Here is an 18,138-nt window from a genome sequence, read left to right as displayed (position 1 = left end):
GCCTTTTTTTTTCATGAAATGGGCAAGCACTTGCATCTCTTGCAAAGGATCTTTCAGTAAAGTTTTTCGTTCCTGCAATCACACTGAACATGCACGTCCGTCATAATTTTTATGTATCTAAAACGCACCGCCAGAAAGAGTAACAAAAAGCAGCTATATTTTCAGATAGCACTTGTGGCTAAGAAAGCAACCCAAGACCAATTATGGATGGTCTCCATTTTTTTTTTCAACATGTAAGGAGCATTGTACACACACCTCTCAAGCATAAAGGCAGCACGTATGAGCCATGATGCCTCAATAGCTCCCATGTCTGATCACCCAAAAGAAGGCAGGCCAAACATAAAATTTGTTTTTTGGAAATTCCGTTTATTATAGCTAAAATTTTATCTTGAAAACACAAAAAGTAGTCTTCATTTCAAGACCGTGCAACCTCTGGCTGTATATTGCAGAGCATGAAAACATGAAAATATACTAAATTGAAATAGCAACAGCAAAGAAACACTGGCTTCCATCTTCTGCAATGCAGAAGAGAGTGACACTGTACACGGTAATCCAAAGTATGGACCCAACTTGGTCGTAGCATACATGCTCTGTGCTGATGTAACTTTAATTAGAACTGAAGTGTGGCATCCACTACTCGCCTGTGTCATCAAAGGCCATTTCATGTTGCCACACATTCTTTATCTGCTACCTGAAAAGATTACATTACACCATGAAGATGACAAAGCTCACATGCATTAAAGGAAAATTGGTTGGCTATCTTGTCTCCCACACAACTTCGCCAAATACATGCAATTAGTGTAAGTATGCTAGTTCCTTGCACTGTTTCCCATAACATCTTTGTTGAAGGTACTGGGTAACAATATCTCAATCACTTCACAAACTGTGGAGATTATTGTTAATTTTTAAAGCAAACAGCTTTATTTGCCTCTTGACAGCACATGGCATAATTTGTTTAATGTAAAAGGTTGAAGCAATTCATCGGCATGTGCTTCACAATGTGCCTTGCAAAGATTCCTCATTAACAAATATACTGTTTCGAGAGTTTTCATTTCAGTTTGCTGACACAATGACAAGAGACAGGAGGGAAGCTATGAAGCTGCTTGTCTCTCCACACCAAAAGCCAGCACCTATAGACTCTGCTAAAGATGTACTTCTCAAAATCTGGCTACTCCTTGACCAATCCGTGCAAAAATGTTAAATACGCGAGTCAGAAGTTATGTCAATCAGGCTGCTGCCACTCAAAGGGCAAAGCTCCTTGAAACAGCAAAGCCCAAAAAACAAGGAAATAAGAGCATGTGCGAACGTTTCATGCTTTATAATGTAGAATAAAGATTTCACCAACGCCAGGAATGACACGCATTAGTGCCAGCGGGAACATCGTCTTGAGAATGGCTCCTTGATTTGGATTACATATTTCAACTAACAATTCTGCTGTATTGATTTACAGGTTGTATTTATGAAATCAGCAGCAATTCTGCTCGTACAGTTTGAGAAATATGCCAAAATTGATGCATGGTTCTTTCACACAAGAATTTGAAGGACAAATTCTAGGAAGCGTTACAAAGGCAGAAACAGTGTTCGAAGGTGTCAGAATGAGGGCCATGAAATGAGGTCCTTGACTAACCGAACAGTGCCGCTGCTGCAGACATTTTAAGCATGAAATGCTTTTAGCTCCTGTTGTCAGCCACCTTCAATGAACCAAAAACCAGAGCCATTATCCTGGCACTCAAACCAGCTCATCCGGGCAAACAGTCAAGACTGCAATACATATGCTAGTTACTTCCCAAACATGTTAAAAAAATATTGCTTTTGAGTTCTAAATATTTGCTCACAATATCACTCAAGCTGTAACTTCTAGTATGCTGAAGTTTTATTTGTCACTTCTTATAGCAACGTTCAGAGGCAGATACAAGGCACTGTACACTTGTCATTTTTTGGCACTGAGACACAGTTGCTTGTGCTCTTTTCAATGCCAGCAGTCCGCGAGGTCCACGGCGCATATGGTGGACCTAGACGAGACTTGCAATGGGGTTCTGTCTTTGACAGGGAACTTGCTTCCATATGGACCAGTGTACAGTTGCGTGATGCGGGGGGGTGGGGTGTGCCATTGCGAATGTGCGCTACACCCATTTTAAGATTGTGGCTAGTAACATCTACAATCAATCTGCTTTGTCGGCAGCCATTTCATGCTTACATCTATTCTCGATTACAGGAGAGCCAGTATTTTTTATTGTCACCAGAACAGCCTGAAAATGCTCATACAAAATTCTCCAAAGAGTGCAAGCGCTTCCGAGCTTTTTTAGTCTGTACATTCCAGCTATCTGAAATGAATCCAATAAAGTAGTGGATGTTAAGGATATGATCATAGAGCTATGGCATATTACTTCGAGGTAGATGAAGTGGTACACGAAGATGTCCTGTGTATTCTATTTCAGTGATAACATCATAGTGAACTGTTGGATAGGAGAGATGCCGCGCTAGTGCGGCCAGCATCAAGTGCAATCAAAACGTGGCTTTGCTGTTGTTCAAAGCAGATATTGCATTCACCCTACAGCAGAAAGGAAACGAAGCAACACCTTCAAGAAGGCAGTCCCCAAACAGCGAAAAAAAAAAAAAAAGGTTGGAGGACACTTAAGCTGCGCCTTTAAGAGTGGAACACGATAGCATTAAAAGATCCCTGGCTGCTTCTCACGCTTCCGGGCAACTGCAGCTTATGCTTCTGTAATGTTTCCCTTGAAATGCTGGTGGCAAACGCTATGCGCGAAGGCGAGCTTTCTGGGGCATGCCACTCCTAAGACATACCTGAAATGGCAGCTGGAAAAGGGGTTTGTGTTTGAGTTTCCGCGCAACAGAATGATGTTTTCTCGCATATTCAAATTACAATCCAACGCTATCATGTCTCAAAGTTGTGTGCAAGCCATACTTTATGAAATTTTCACACATTATACTTTGAGAATTTTAATTAGTTCAGTAACGCCTATATGCCACGTGGAGGGCCTGCACGAATCTGGATGCATGGCTCGGGATAAATTTTCTCATATGGAAAAGGTCGCCAACACTACTGCTGGATTTTCAGCGACACGGGGCCCTGAACGCTATGGCTGTTAATACCATTGTGAATCAGTTCCAGGCCAACAGCACATGTGCCATGGACAAAAAAAAAATAAATAAAAGTAGATGCACGTGGGCACTTCCCAAAATTTTTTTACAAGAAAGGCAGAGGAAAAACCTTCGCTGCTAAGGCATCAGATGAGTAATGTGTAAAACATGCAATATAAAGCTTAATTTTACACCCGACAACGATTACATTGTAACGTAGATTGGAGACAAGAGTCTTTCAAGATATACGCTTCTCTTTAATGGCGGGCCAGAACAAGAGCGTGCAGCTTACGCACTTCATCGTCTTTAGTGGCACCGACCTTTGCGTGCGCCGTCCTGCGGTGCGGGAGCCCCACATCTTTGTGTCAATTGCCTCCCATGAGAAGAGCGACCGTCTCGGTTCAAAAAGCTCTTTCAGCTACATAAGAAATGGAGCTCCTCAGGTGCATCTCAGCATTCAGGTATGCGTATAGTAGGGTTTCATGCGCACTACACGAACAACTTCAGCGGGAGGACGACGACGTAGTGAACTGGGCTCAGAACTGCAGGGGACCACTTCGTAGGTCACGTCACTGAGGCGGCGTGTAACCTTGTAGGGACCAAAATACTAGCGGATCAACTTTTCTGAGAGTCCATGGTGGCGGACGGGCGTCCAGACCCACACGCAGCCGCCGGTATTGTAATGGATGTCGCAACGACCCTGGTTGTATCGAAGGGTGGCGGTATGCTGTTGGCTCCGGATACGATGCCGAGCAAGCTGGCGTGCCTCTTCGGCTCTTTGTACGAACTCTTCTGCGTGTTCGCTGGTCGGGCTATTATCAGCCATAGGTAGCATGGCGTCAAGTGTTGACCTGACGTGGCGCCTACACAAGTTCGAACAGCGTAAGCTATGTAGTCTCCTGTACAGCAGCGTTATACCCGAAAGTCACATAGGGCAAGATCGCGTCCCACGTCTTGTGCTCTACGTCGACATACGTGGAGAGCATATCAGCCAGTGTTCTGTTCAGACGTTCCATTAATCCATTGGTTTGAGGGTGATATGCAGTGTTCTTGCGGTGAGAGCTATGCGTCAGCTGGAGAACATCCTGCATAAGTTCCGCTGTAAATGCTGTAACGCGGTCAGTGATGAGAACAGATGGTGCACCATGTCGTAGGACGATGCGGCGTACAAAGAACTTGGCCGCTTCATATAAATTTACTTGCGAAATAGCTTCGGTTTCGGCGTACCGGGTTAAGTAGTCGGTAGCGACGACTATCCATCTGTTGCGCGAAGAGGTCACTGGGAATGGCCCAAGTAGATCCATTCCTATTTGTTGGAACGGTGCTTGAGGAAGGTCCACAGGATGGAGAAAGCCAGTCGGTTTAACTGGTGCTTTCTTGCGGCACTGACAATCATGGCAGGTCTTCATGTACCGTTGCACAGAAGAATATGGCCGGGGCCAGTAATATTTCTGTCGTATCCTTGCCTAAAGTCTTGGCGAATCCCAGGTGTCCCGCGCATGGCTCATGATGGCAGGCTCGCAAAATGTTGTGGCGTAGCGCCGACGGCACGACAAGGAGGTACGTATTGGGGCCGCTTCCGCAGTTTTTCCTGTAAAGGACGTTGTTGTGCAAGTAGTATGATGATAAGCCGCACATGAGCAAGCAGGGTAAAACACCTTCAACTCCTTGGAGGTGTTTGATCCACGGCAGCAGCTCAGCGTCAGCGTGCTGGTGCTCAACCACCTTTATGGCGTCGATAATGGCGACAAATGGCATGTCATGGTCAGGGTCCAATGAAGTCGTAGGGAGTGGTGCACGTGACAAACAGTCGGCGTCACTGTGCTTCCTGCCAGATCGGTAGACAACTGTAATATCATACTCTTGTAAGTGAGGGCTCCAATGGGCTAGTTTGCCTGAAGGATCCTTGAGGTTGGCAAGCCAGCACAGGGCGTGGTTGATCGCTCACAGCGTTAAAGGGTCTACCGTACAAGTAGGGTCGGAATTTACCAATTGCCCACACAACCGTTAAGCATTCTTTTTCAGTGGTTGAGTAGTTTTTCTCAGACTTGGTGAGACTGCGGCTTGCATAAGCAACGGGTCGTTCCGCACCAGCTTGCCACTGCACAAGCACCGAGACTCTCATTGCTGGCATCAGTATGGATTTCAGTGTCAGCGTCTTCGTTGAAATGAGCAAGTATCGGGGCCTCTTGCAAACGCTTGCGCATTTCATTGAACGATTGCTGCTGCTCGTCTGCCCAAATGAAAGGCGCATCATCGCATGTAAGCCCTGTTAGAGGCTCAGCAATTCTCGAGAAGCCCTTGACGAAGCGCCCATAATATGCGCACAAACTAAGGAAGCGTTGGACAGCCTTCTTGTCTGTGAGTGGTGAAAACTCAGCGACGGCAGCTAACTTGTCGGGGTCTGGTCGGACGCCTTGAGGACCAACGACATGGCCAAAAAATTTGAGCTCTTGGAACCCGAAGTAGCGTTTTTCAGGCTTGATGGTGAGGCTGGCAGTATGGATCGCAGGACACCCTCGAGTCATGCGAGATGTTCGTCAAACGTGCTCGAGAACACAACGACATTGTTTAAGTATACGACGCAGGTTTGCCATTTGAGTTCAGCAAGCACGGTATCCATCGTCCGCTGAAAGGTGGCAGGTGCGGAACAGAGACCGAAGGGGAGAATTTTGAACTCATACAGCCTATCAGGTGTCACAAATGCTGTTTTTTCACGATCCTGTTCATCAACTTCGATTAGCCAATATCCTGATTTAAGATCCAACAAAGAAAGAAACTTGGCATGTTGTAGACGATCCGATGTGTCGTCGATGCGTGGCAATGAATAAACATCACGCTTGGTGACACGGTTCAACTTTCTGTAATCTTCACAGAAGCATAGTGTGTTGTCTTTCTTTCTAACACTACAGGGGAGGCCCACGGGCTGGTGGATGGCTGGATCACGTCGTCTTGGAGCATCTCTGTAAGGATGCTGACGGACAGGACATGCAGACTCGTCCGTAATAATGCGGTGTTTTGTGATACACTTGCGCCGCACTTTGGATGACGTTGAAAAACAGTCTACAAATTCATTCGCGAGACTCAGTAGACGGTCTTTCTGATGGTCTGGCAGAGCGACGTTAACGTGAATCCGTTCTTTTAGGCTGGGGAACCCAGACTGCTGAGACGATGCGGTTTCCAATGTGGCAATGTCAGTAACGTTAGTGATTTCGTGAAGAAATGAGCTCAGTTCGGCCATGTTGTTCCTCGCGGTACACGCCGATAATCGTTGCTAAAGTTTGTTAGCAAAATGACTGAACATTTGTTTTGCACCTGAAGAAGCCCTCTGGCTATACAAATGTGGCGCTGAAGAAGCAGGGGCATGTTTGCCTCAGCAATTCCTTCGGCGGCGTCCTCCATGTCGCATTGGACAAGGGTAAGCATGCTGCTCTTGGGTCGCAACGTGATGTGATCGTCAGTTACGCGAAGCGCGATGTCACGGTCGTTGTCATTACTGTTCGCTATGGCTTGCGTAGTAGTGAAGCTGACTCTAGACTCTTGCAGGTCGATGATGGACCGTTCGCCTGAAGGAAATCCATGCCGAGTATAAGGTCCTTTGAACATTCAGGAAGATTGACGAAGTCGCCGATGTACGTGAAGCCCCGAATGTTGACTCGTGCCGTGCACCGGCCCATTGGAGTTATGAGATGACCTCCTGCAGTACGAATCTGAGTTTCGGTCCATTGCGTCGAAACTTTGTTCAGTATACGCGCGAGATTCTGGCTCATAACAGACGTGTCCGCACCCGTTTCGATTAACGCCATGACCTCGTGGTCATCTTTGGTAACTGGTACGGAACTACACTGCTTTCTTTGCGTCTCAATTACGTCATATCGCGGTCCTTGCAGTGGAGGATCTTCAGCGTTCGCAACATCAGCGGCCTCTTCCTCCGCAGGTCGTTGGACTCGGTTTTCCCGGGAGGCTGGGCTGAGTGAGCGACATCTCGTTGCTCTCAGCTTGAATAGGGGGCTGGAAGACCTGTTTCGGGCGGGTGACGGTGACCGGGGTTCACGGAATCGTGGGGCAAAGCAAACGAGGTATGCGTCAATCTCCAGGGCGCATTCACCATTGCACGGGCACGGCGCATTCAGTGAAAATTCACGGAGCCCAGCTCATTGGTAGGGACACGCCCTGTAGAGGTGATCGGCTTCACCGCAATGAAAACACAAGGGCCTCCGGTCTGCGGAGCGCCATACGTCGCTCTTGTGGGGTGGGTGTGTTTCAGCCATGAATGGCGTGCAACGAGGCGAGTGTCTTGTTCAACAGCGCGCACACCAAGAAGGTCCAGGACGTCGCTCACATCGCGAAAAATCGGGGACAACGAACTTCGTGCAGCTTCTGTATACGACATGCGAGGTTGTGGCTGCCGTATCTTGTGCTGTGGTGTCTCGCTTCGCTCTGGGACTTGGACTGCCTGCCTGATTTCCTCCCGGACGACCTCAGACAGAGCAGGTCGCTGTACCGATGCTGGAGCCACCTGAAGCTTTCGAAGCTCCTCTCGAACGATAAGCCTAAGGAGCTCCCACAAGGGATTAATATTGTCCAGGGATATAGCGAGAGAATCACGCGATAGGGTCGACACGTCGCGGTTCTGCCTTGTTCGCTGCTGCAGTGCCTTTTCCATCGATACGGCTTCCGCGAGAAACTCTGCAACAATATTTGGTGGGTTGCGTATTAGGGCACCGAATAACTCTTGCTCGACACTGCGTATCAAATTCCTTAGCTTCTTTTCTTCTGGCATGGACGGATCTGCGCGTCGGAAAAGTCGGCACATACCTTTGAGAAACATTGCGACGCTTTCGTTCGGCCTCTGTACTCTCGCCTGCATTGCAGATTCAGCTCGCTCCTTGCGATCGAAGCTGGCGTATGTGCTGATTAGCTGCCGTCGGAATTCGTCCCATGTCGATAGGGCCCTGCCTCACGGTTCTCAAACCAGGTCCGTGCATAGTCCTCGAGGGCAAAGTAGGTGTTGCGTAGTTTGCGCTCTGTAGTCCAGACGTTGAATTCTGCGACACGCTCAAAGTGATCGAGCCAGTCCTCTACATCCTCAAAGGTGTCCCCATGGAAGGACGTGGGGATTCGTCGCTGGTTGAGGACGACCTCGGTCGGGGCGGTCGATGAAGAAGGTGGAACCAATGTATTCATCCTTCTGACTTGATTGCGTAGAGGCTCGTGCTCAGGTGGCAGTCCTTGAAGTCGACAGCTTTCCGTACCTGCACGGGAGTCAGCTTGACCAGACTTCGTACTGGGCTTGTAGACGGCGTTCGATCTGCGAGTGGTAGCATGTACCCCACACCTCCGCCGAAAAATGTAACGTAGATTGGAGACAGAGTCGTGCAAAATGTATGCTTCTCTTTAATGGTGGGGCAGAACAAGAGCGTGCAGCTTACGCACTTTATTATCTTTCGTGACGCCGACCTTTGCGCGCGCTGTTCTGCAGTGCAGGAGCCCCACACCTTTGTGTCAATATGCACAAATTGCACGCAGAATTGACGTCGACTTGGGGTGAAGGTCGCTTTCCGAGTTCTGCCTGGTGTTGTCTACAGGCAACAAACGCATTGGTGAAGAAGCTTACACAAACATTTTTCGTTGTCCTTCACTGTCTTTAGTCTCTGTGTATTTTCTACATATCCACCAAACCTAAATCTTTTCCTTAGGGTTTTTCATGTTTCATCCCTAACAGTTAGTGCCCATTACAGTGTTGAAGATGTTTGCATGTTTTTTTCTTCTACGCACAGCACTTAAAGAAGAGCCATCCTGTCAGCCACCTAGGTCTACTCCTTTTGCTCAACTACATTTTTTAGCCCAATGATGAGAAAGACTTCTCTAGTGTACCTGAAGGTCATGAAGAAGTAGAACAGGATTACCGGCTGCGCGAGATATTTGAAGACATACTAATGATTTTTTTTTCAGACAAGATTGAAAACATGTTACAAATTTATTAGCTTTCTTTTACCATTTTTTATAAGGCTATTGAGTAAAACTATCTTCATCCTCAATTACTGACTGAATTCATCTTTGATAGCAGCAACATTCTTGTATCATATAGCGTGTGTTGATGTTGGGCAGTCCTTCCACAATAACAGCCTTTAGGGAGTTTTTATCTATGTGTAGCTGTTCGTTATTCTCCTTCCCAGTAACCCCCACCATACATAGTGGCATGCAGATTGAAGTATTTGGAACTAGGGATACTACATCGAGGTTGATGTGGCTTCAGAAATTTACCACCGGACACTCGCGAGCCATGCAGATGTTGTGGAAGCAAATAAATTATATAGGGTGGTGCCTAATGACATTGTGCCCAAAAAGCTTTACTATGTCACCTGGGGCTGCTTGGCTAAGGCCATAATTGGCTTTTGAGGGTTCTCACTCGTATCACCCCCTACCTCCTGGAGGAACTCAACCACTTGAATGGCACCTTGCCACAGGCATCAGTTATTTTTTGTCACAGATGATAATTAGACACGATTGCTTGTCTCACCCTGAAAACAATGTGGTTCGTGACATTTCGAGAAGGTGGTGATCTCCAAGTTACTGTGGTCAGTGTGTAAGGCGACTAGCACAACATAAAGTTCCATCTCGTGCATCAGGCAGAATGCTGCTATTTCCAAATAAATTTGCTAAATAGGTCACAGAGGTGATTGTGAAGCTGAAGTCGAGTGCTTAGACAGATTGAGAATGTTAATGGTTGTGGAGATTCAAAGCCGCATCCTCAAATACTTTGCGCAGCTTGCATGACAATGTTGACACTGGAGCCTGTGTCCTGTGCACTAATATTTCACTGTTTTGTATGGCTGCTTTTATAGAATACGAAAGCCAAACTTCTCCAGGTTTAAGACTGGTTTTACGACAGCTATGACAGAGCCAACTCCTTGGTGCATGCTTATGGTGACGAAGCCATAACTCCACACTTTTATGGATTACACAAAAACTGAACAAGCAAGCCCTATGAGCCAATTCCTGCAGTAGACCATACCCTTCAGATACTACAAGTCACAGCTTGGTGTATGAAAAATTGATGCCCAAATTCAGGGTTTTGGCAAATCCCTCAAAATTACAGAAAGTTCTTGACCACCTTTACAGCACCGTTCCGTTGGTTTCGCTTTAACTGCTCATGCGATTTGGTATCTGGTGTGCCCCAGATCAAACACAATGGTATATGAATGATATTCATCCAGAACTTATATGTGTTGCTTGTCATATGGTAGAGGTTATCAGTTGGTGCTCAACTAAACATGAACACAACGAACTCTGCAGTACATTTGAGGGCACCCACTGTGCAAGAGCTGCCATCCACAAAGAGAAATGTAAGTTTGGCGTCACAATAACATCCTACTTGGGGCACATGAACGAAAACAAGCTCAAAGCTGTCACAGACATGCCAAGACCATCCTCCAGAAATACTGCTGCTAATGGGCATGACCACCTATCTAGGTTTATTCGCTCCTAACATGCAAACACTACACCCATTGTCCAGCATGCTGTTTTCAAAGCATGGTTTGTCTGGAACCCACACAGGTTCCAGAATTCTCAAAATGGAAAGAAATACTTTCTTCAGATCCAGTGCTTGGCTGGTGCTCCTCAAAATGAGAGACCAGCTGCTAATCACAGCTGATGCTTTGTGCTGTGGTCTAGTTGCAGTGCTCAGCCAAAAGCAAGACGATGGGCAACATGTTACTAGATACGCCTCAAGATATTTTGCAGAGACAGAATGTCTGGCTATGCCCAGATATAGAAAGAAGTGCTTTCTTTCTTGCAAGCTCGAGATAAATTCTATAAATGGGGCAACAATCTGTTTCCCAATCTATAAAATGAGCACATGATTGATGCATTATGAGGCATAATGTACATCTTAGGCAAAGACTTTCCCGCAGCTGATACACTGTGAAGTTCTCATGTGAAGGAGAATAACAGGCACCACAAGGGCCTACCAAGATTGAAGGCTATGCATGCTGCCTCTCCCCACCTTCTTTACAACAATTGAAGAAAGAACAAGTGCTAGATTAATGCTGCTGCCAACTTTGCATTTTCACTCGAAAGAGCTGGACAAGGTGTTGCAAACTCTGAAAGAATTCTGGCTTTACAAGGACAATGTAGTCCAAGACATGTTGATATTTTTGCAATAAAACCATCGCGCCCAAGAAGCTACAGGAGCTTACCCACCCAGCACTTCTCACTTGAAGGCCACTTTGAAATCAAAAAATGCCTATCAAGATGACAAAGTGCTGCATCATAAATACATACAAACAGCAAATGTCTTCAAGTCATGTTGTACATGCTAGCACCACAGGGCTAAGAGAAGGGTGACACTCCTGCAATTGGGATTCCGAGAAAAGCTGTTACAGAAGTTCACTATGGACATATTTTCTATTGGAGGGGTGTGGTGGCTCATCGTCACAAAATACTAGTAAGGGTATCCTGAGCTAGTACTGGCTAGTTTGACAGGACCTGTGGTTGCGACTCAATGCCTCTTTGTTTTCACAAGGCGTGCAATAGTGTAGTGGTCGTGAACCGCAACAAACTGTAGCTCCCAAAAGGGCGCAGCTCGCTGTTTGCAGAATTCATAAGAATTCCAACAAATGGCGTGCAGTCCACGCTACCAACAGCGCAATGATCTCACAGAAGCCACCATAAACTTATCCAAGAACTCCCTTGAGACGTCAGGTGATGCCTACAAGACATACGATTATAGACTGAGCCTTCTGAAAAATAGCTCCTCGCTAGTGCAAATGCTTACGAGCCAAAGGCTTAGGACTACACTTCCAGCTACTGCAAACAGCTTCTTTCCACAACTCCCGGACCCGAGGAAAGTGAAAGTGCATGAGCAAAAGTGCAAGCAGAAACAGAAAACTTACTCTGATGTTGGGCATGGCATACAAGATCTACCCAATTTGTATCCAGACATTAATGTCCGAGTAGTTGACCTGGAAAATGCAGGCACACTTCAGCAGCCAGGAGATAAGCCCAGGTGATAGTGGATAGACACGGACAAAAAGACCATTCATCTCAAACAGGACACAACGAGTGCCACTGCCTCTGGCTGCATAATCAAGGGTTCGATGAAAGTTCGGCTGGTCAGGCATGGAAACGAAAAAAAAAAAAACGTGATCTAAGAAATAATAGTCACACGACTATTATTTGCCGAGCATGCGCAGGAACATAGTCACAAGATTGACTGGGACAATGCCACTGTTGTTGCCAAAGAAAAGAACATGTCATCCTGGCGGCTGCTAGAATTGCTAATCGTTCAATTGACGCCAGCTACGATGAACCGGACACCAGGGACTATGCCTGCCATTTACACATGTTCATTACGTCACATGCTGGCTACATAAGTGACGACGATTTCCTGTCCTACTCAGTGAACAAGGAACCCGTGTGTAGTTCCAAAACGTCGGGTTATACATCAGACTTGGTCAGTGACCGTGAACCCCCCTTCATGCCTCTGGCTAGGGGAGACGAACACAAGCAGCCACACGACTGTACCGAAGAGGTTCCGTTTTGTAGAGATCCTGGGCATCAACACCATAGAAGTGGACAATGCATAACACCAGCTAAGCAGTAAGCAACATGACCCTTTTTATACAGGGAAGGATGTGCTACAAAGATGCTTGTACTACTGTAACGCTAATGTGCATGCTTGTAGAAAATTATCACAATAAAAAACTCACCTCTTGCCTTGTGCTCAATGTTGAGGCTACCATTCTGAATCACAATTACTTTATCCCACCTAGCTAACAGTTTGTCAAATCTCAACGAGGTTTTAATAAGACTCTTATCTCAACTACCCGAAGCGCCAGTCTGTGTAGTAGTGTTACACAGTGTTGGGTTCAAATCTGCCATAATCATGAATCCGAATGAACTTGCCCACATTTCAGTTATTCTGCAAAAGTATTTGGGATCACTTCGTTGCTTCTATATGCACTGCGGCAATCACAGCTGTGAAACACATTTAGGTCGTACTGAAGATGTCAAAGACCATGCAACATATGTGCTGAAAGGTGCAATGACAACTTACGACATTGACAGATGCCATTCAGATGAGTGTTGCTGTGCCAGTCGAAATTGCTGCTTTGACAATGGCTAAACTTGAGACAGCATACCATGAGGCAAAGTGAAAAGAGAACAAAGGTGCATTTTTCAACTACATCACCTCATTGCTCCAATGCCCATGCATTTGATAATTCATTCATACAATGCGACGGCCTAGGCAAAGCCACGTTTGGATGAACCAATGTCTGCTTTTAAACATCACAAAATTCCACTTTTTCACGCACCAACGAACAATTGGCAGGTTTGAGGATTTACGAGTGTCAAGAAATAGTGAATCTGTCATTCATGTGTTTACACTTTGTCTCATTATCTTCGTATGATCAAGTGTATGCTTGAAAGCGCAGACACTACACTGCTGGCTTGCTAGCTAAACGCACTTTCAAGTGGCAGCTGGTGATAGAAATCTTCGAGCATTTGTCTATAAAAACGCTCGCGTAGATTTCGCGGTATGCTCATGCGCTTTCAGTGCAACGCACTGCGTGACACCTGCCTGTCAGGCCGAGCAGGAGAGCGCCAAGGGACGAAACACCAAATTGTTCATTTGGCACTGTAAATACGTATGTCTCTATTATAGTGTGCCTGTATATACACTTCGACGACGGCAATGATGCCACCGCTTGCAAAGTCGGCCAATTTAAAGAATGTGTCACAGCGTTCGCTTTCCATGTGTACAATCTAACACGGCGAGTCTCTTTTCTCATGCGGAAGCAGCCTTCTGGATCTAAAAACATTGATATCGCGAGCGCAACAGAACAAACGGGCGGTAGTGCGCATGAGGTTAAAATCGTAGTCCGCAAAATATGGGCTATAAATAACGGCTCAAACACGTTAGATGGGTGTCAATTTAAGGCGTGCAGTGCATTTAAAGCGTACTTTTAGCGAGAACTTCAGGCGGCGTGAAAAATGATGCCTAAGCATGCATAAATAACAAAAATATTATGTACGTCCCAGATGAGTTGAAAGTGGTCGCGAACAGCTACCTTACCTGTCTATGTGAATGACAGGTGCAGCCTCTGAGCTTCTATACGATTCATATTCGGTATTCTATTGGGTACAAGAAAGAGTTATTACGAGGAAATATAAGGAACAGCTGGGGATAACCAAAAAAGCTGAGATGTACCATTAAAAGCTCCCATGCTACGCTCATATCCAATTGACAGGAAGCCGCCATGGCACATTTTGACTACCGGAAATAGGTGGCGCTTAGAGCCTTAGAATTAGAGTTACATAAAGAAATGTTGAAACAGTTTTTCGTTTAAAATATTCTACGTGTTGCTTATTTTAATTGCCAGTTTTCGTTTTCATCCCTTGTCTAGAGAATCGCCAACAAAAAGCACAATTTACAAACTGTTGAGAACCGAAACCGACACCAGGGCGACGCACTCTTTGCGGGTAGTTTTATTAACCTTGATCAATGCCTTGATGATAGTGCGCCGAAGCCAGCACATGCGTGCAAAGGCGATGGATGCTACGTTCATGAGAACAATATCTCGACATCGGTCAATGCTGCATAACATAAGCTTGCAGCTGTAGTTTTCACACATTTTTTACACATGGTATGCTTCGGTTCTTTTCGGATTTACTCTCCGACACATTTTAAACTGTGCCACTACGCACATGCCAACATTTCGTCACAATTTCTTTAAAGCGGCATTTAGTTCATCGAGTACACCGACAAAACATGCGTGGAAACGCTTTCGAGCACCTGTCTCAGCAATCCCGCCCCCCCCCCCCTTTTTTTTTCCTATACCGCCGCTAATTAATGCACGTATGAGTTAACCTCCACATACAAATCACTCGTGGCGTGTCCCTTCACTCCGAATTAAGTCTGTGCAGTAAACTTACGTACGTACATGTACAGTGCTATACATCGCGGCTAGTCGCGTCGCAATCCCGTGTTTCTCTAGGTTTAACGCCCGTTCAATACCTATGTAGAATCCAACAATCGGTTTGCTCTGGCGCAGTTAGAAGACGATCGTCGTCGTGGTCTTTGCACACCACAAACGCGCCACGCACACACACACAACTAGATTGCGCAAAACGCGCTGTTCCACGTTGCATCGCTTCGTTCGTGGTCGTGCTGTTTGCGCGAACGAACGCGTCACACACGCAACTCGATTGCTGTTTGCGCACGCCAAAACGCGATGTTCCATCTTCGTTCGTGGTCGTGCTATTTGCGCATACACATTCGTCACACGCACAACTAAATTGCTCTTTGCACACACCAAGCGCGTCACACACACACAACTTCAATTGCCGTAAAACGCGCCGTTCCACCTTATATCGCTTCGTTCGTGGTCGTGCTGCTTGCGTGCACGCACAATGAACCGCCTACTCTGCTACTCCGGCGAGTTGGCACAAACAATACTACCACTGATACATGCTGATACTACCACATACTATCTGCGCTATGGTATATTTCTATGGGCCCCGCGCGAGCGAGCGCATGGGGACTAGGGCGTTTCAGGAGCTAGGTGCGTTTTTTACACGACACCTAGGGACCTACGCTCCCCTAGGGCGAAAAGTTACCTAGATATATAGTTCCCGTTGGTGCCGCGAGGGCGGCGCTGCAGTCGACCGGCTGCACAGGCGAGCGAATGTAAATGCGCGCCCCGGCCGGCAGCGCCGTCACGTGGCAGGAACGCGTTTTGGGGCCAGCTTCCGGAGGCCGGTCTTCACACCTCCCCATTCTAGCCACCCTAACCGCGTGCTGCTGCTCGGATAGGGTGGCTAGAATTGGGAGGTGTGAAGATCGCGCCGCCGCCGCCATTGCCTAGGGAGGCCCCGCTGCGCGTTCCTCCCACTGGGGGAAAATTTGGCGCTTCCGTCGGGGGCGCGGGTAGGATGGCTAGCGCGGGGGCGCCGTGAGCTTGTCAGTCTCGTAGGCCACGGTGCAGTGCAAAGTGACTCTCGTGGTCGGTGTAGTGAAGCTGTGTTTTTCTAACGTTTCCTCAGTTTTTCTTCAAAGTAGGCGGTGTGAACTGCTGTCGCTATCCCTTGACACCCTGTGAACATGTTACAACGACATGGAAGGTCGACAGCAGTGCCTTGACATTGAAAGTTGCACCCAAGTTGACATATTCACACACATATTCTAGTGGATTCGAAAAGATGCGGGTAAATCTGGCCTTCAATATTTTCAACAGTGCAGTTGTGCACGCCATGGACTTGCACAGAGAAAATATTGAGCAACAGTACTCAAATCTGGAGCCAACAAGGGTGTTCATTGACGTGATGGCTCAAGCAATTGAAGCCATGACATCACGGTTTCCAACTGAAGCTCTGAGATATGCCCACAGCAACTGTGTTCATTTTCGTGTGCCGGTGGTAAATGCTTTTCGTATTTCAGACGTGGCAGTGTTCAAGAAACTGCACTTAACAGCATGCTAGCATTTCTGGATCAGTGGGAGGCCCATGCAAAAGGGCTCGGCTTAAGCAAGGGCACATCAGAAGGTCTGCGTGTGACCATACATTCCACTAAAGACCTCTTGACGTATCTAACTGAGAAGGTTGGGTTCAGGTTCTTGATGACTTAATTCCCGCCTCAGTCAGGACTGCTTGGAGCGTTCATTTGGTATTGTGAGACAGTCCAACGGAGCCAATGATCACCCCACTCCTGCGCAGTTCATCATTATAATGAAGTATGCAATTAAGCTTATGCATTTCAGTCTGGGGGTGCATGGGGACATGGGGGCTTCTGTATCCCTCAGTCTGTCTATAGAACCTCATTCAGACACTCGAGGACAGGTTCACCCGTGCATTTAGCCCTACGCGACTGCACGCAAAAGTAGTCAAAAATTTTTCTTATAGCAGCCAATGTGCCGCAGATTGGCTGCAGGGACCATTACGCTGATCTAACAGGATCGGTGTCTAGGTTTTATTGTATAACACGTATTCACTTTTTCCTCAAAGGTTTTAAATCAGTGTGCCATACACAACAAAGCCAAGAAGGTTAAGCCCTGTGTTTTGTAAAAATGTGATTTTATGCAATACCTGTGTTATCTCCAATAAACATGTATTAAATCGCAAGCGCTTTGTACTTTCTAGAATTTCTTCACCACAATGCTGATATATTGCATGAACTTCCTCCATTTAAAGTAATGTTACAATCCCAGATATGTGACTTATGTGCGGGCGACACATTCAAGGTTATTCCAATGCGCTGCCCTTGCGCGGCGATTCCTATGAACTATACTTTCGGCAAGGAATAAGCGCGCTAATCTCGGCAAGAGGTGGTTGCAAAAACCGTTGCTGTGTCGGCTGCATAGTCGGTGCTCGCTGTTTCCATGTGGAATGAGAGCAGCGAAACATTAAATTCTCTCAGCATCTACAATGTATAGAAAGAAGTCTGGTCAGATTCTAACGCATTCAAACGCTAAAACTAAGCGCTACCAAATCATTTTGCCGCCCGGAGGTATGCCGATGCCGCGAGAAACTACGGCGCCCTAAACGGCGCCCCAGCCGGCAGCGCCGTCACGCGGCAGGAACGCGTTTTGGGGCCAGCTTCCGGAGGCTGGTCTTCACACCTCCCCATTCTAGCCACCCTAGCTCGGAGTAGTAAAAAACGCGTCGCGCGGCGCGTCCACCAATCAGAGTTCAGGTGAGTCACGTGGCATTTGGTCACGTGGCATTTTGGTTCTTTTTTTGCCACCAGATGGCCCTGCTCTCCGCGCATCTCGACGGAACCTCCTTGGCGGAATTTTTTTTTTTCTCTCGGCAGAACTGGCGCGCGCGTCAAGGAAAACGTGCTACCGTGATCTCGTTCGCGCATCGTGTTCACCTAAAATGAACAAAGCAACCTTCAACGAGGCCCTAATAACTAAAGTGGAGAAGCGTCGCGTCCCATCGCTAATACTGGCAAGACAATTTGCTAATAATATTACCAGTGTATGGTGCTCGCTCTCTTCTCAACCAGGCAGGCCGTACCCACATGTACCTCCT

General features: G+C 46.8%; 1 long non-coding RNA gene across 3 annotated transcripts; it reads right to left on the bottom strand.

The window, feature by feature from the left end:
• Positions 1 to 345: 345 nt before the first annotated feature.
• Positions 346 to 14,336, bottom strand: LOC142577435 (uncharacterized). Of its 3 annotated transcripts, none has more exons than XR_012827041.1 (4): positions 14,183 to 14,336; positions 13,163 to 13,227; positions 12,000 to 12,215; positions 346 to 2,324 (listed from the first exon to the last, which is right to left on the bottom strand). It is a non-coding gene; the product is annotated as an uncharacterized LOC142577435 (long non-coding RNA). The 3 variants fall into 3 exon arrangements; XR_012827040.1 differs by having other exon boundaries at positions 13,163 to 13,232; positions 14,183 to 14,335; XR_012827039.1 differs by having other exon boundaries at positions 12,000 to 12,068; positions 13,163 to 13,232; positions 14,183 to 14,335.
• Positions 14,337 to 18,138: the final 3,802 nt, after the last annotated feature.

This window comes from Dermacentor variabilis, chromosome 1, assembly GCF_050947875.1.
Source record: "Dermacentor variabilis isolate Ectoservices chromosome 1, ASM5094787v1, whole genome shotgun sequence".
In the NCBI taxonomy this organism is placed as follows: domain Eukaryota; kingdom Metazoa; phylum Arthropoda; class Arachnida; order Ixodida; family Ixodidae; genus Dermacentor; species Dermacentor variabilis.
Note: the sequence above shows the minus strand (reverse complement) of the source record. Positions and strands in the feature narration are given on the sequence as shown.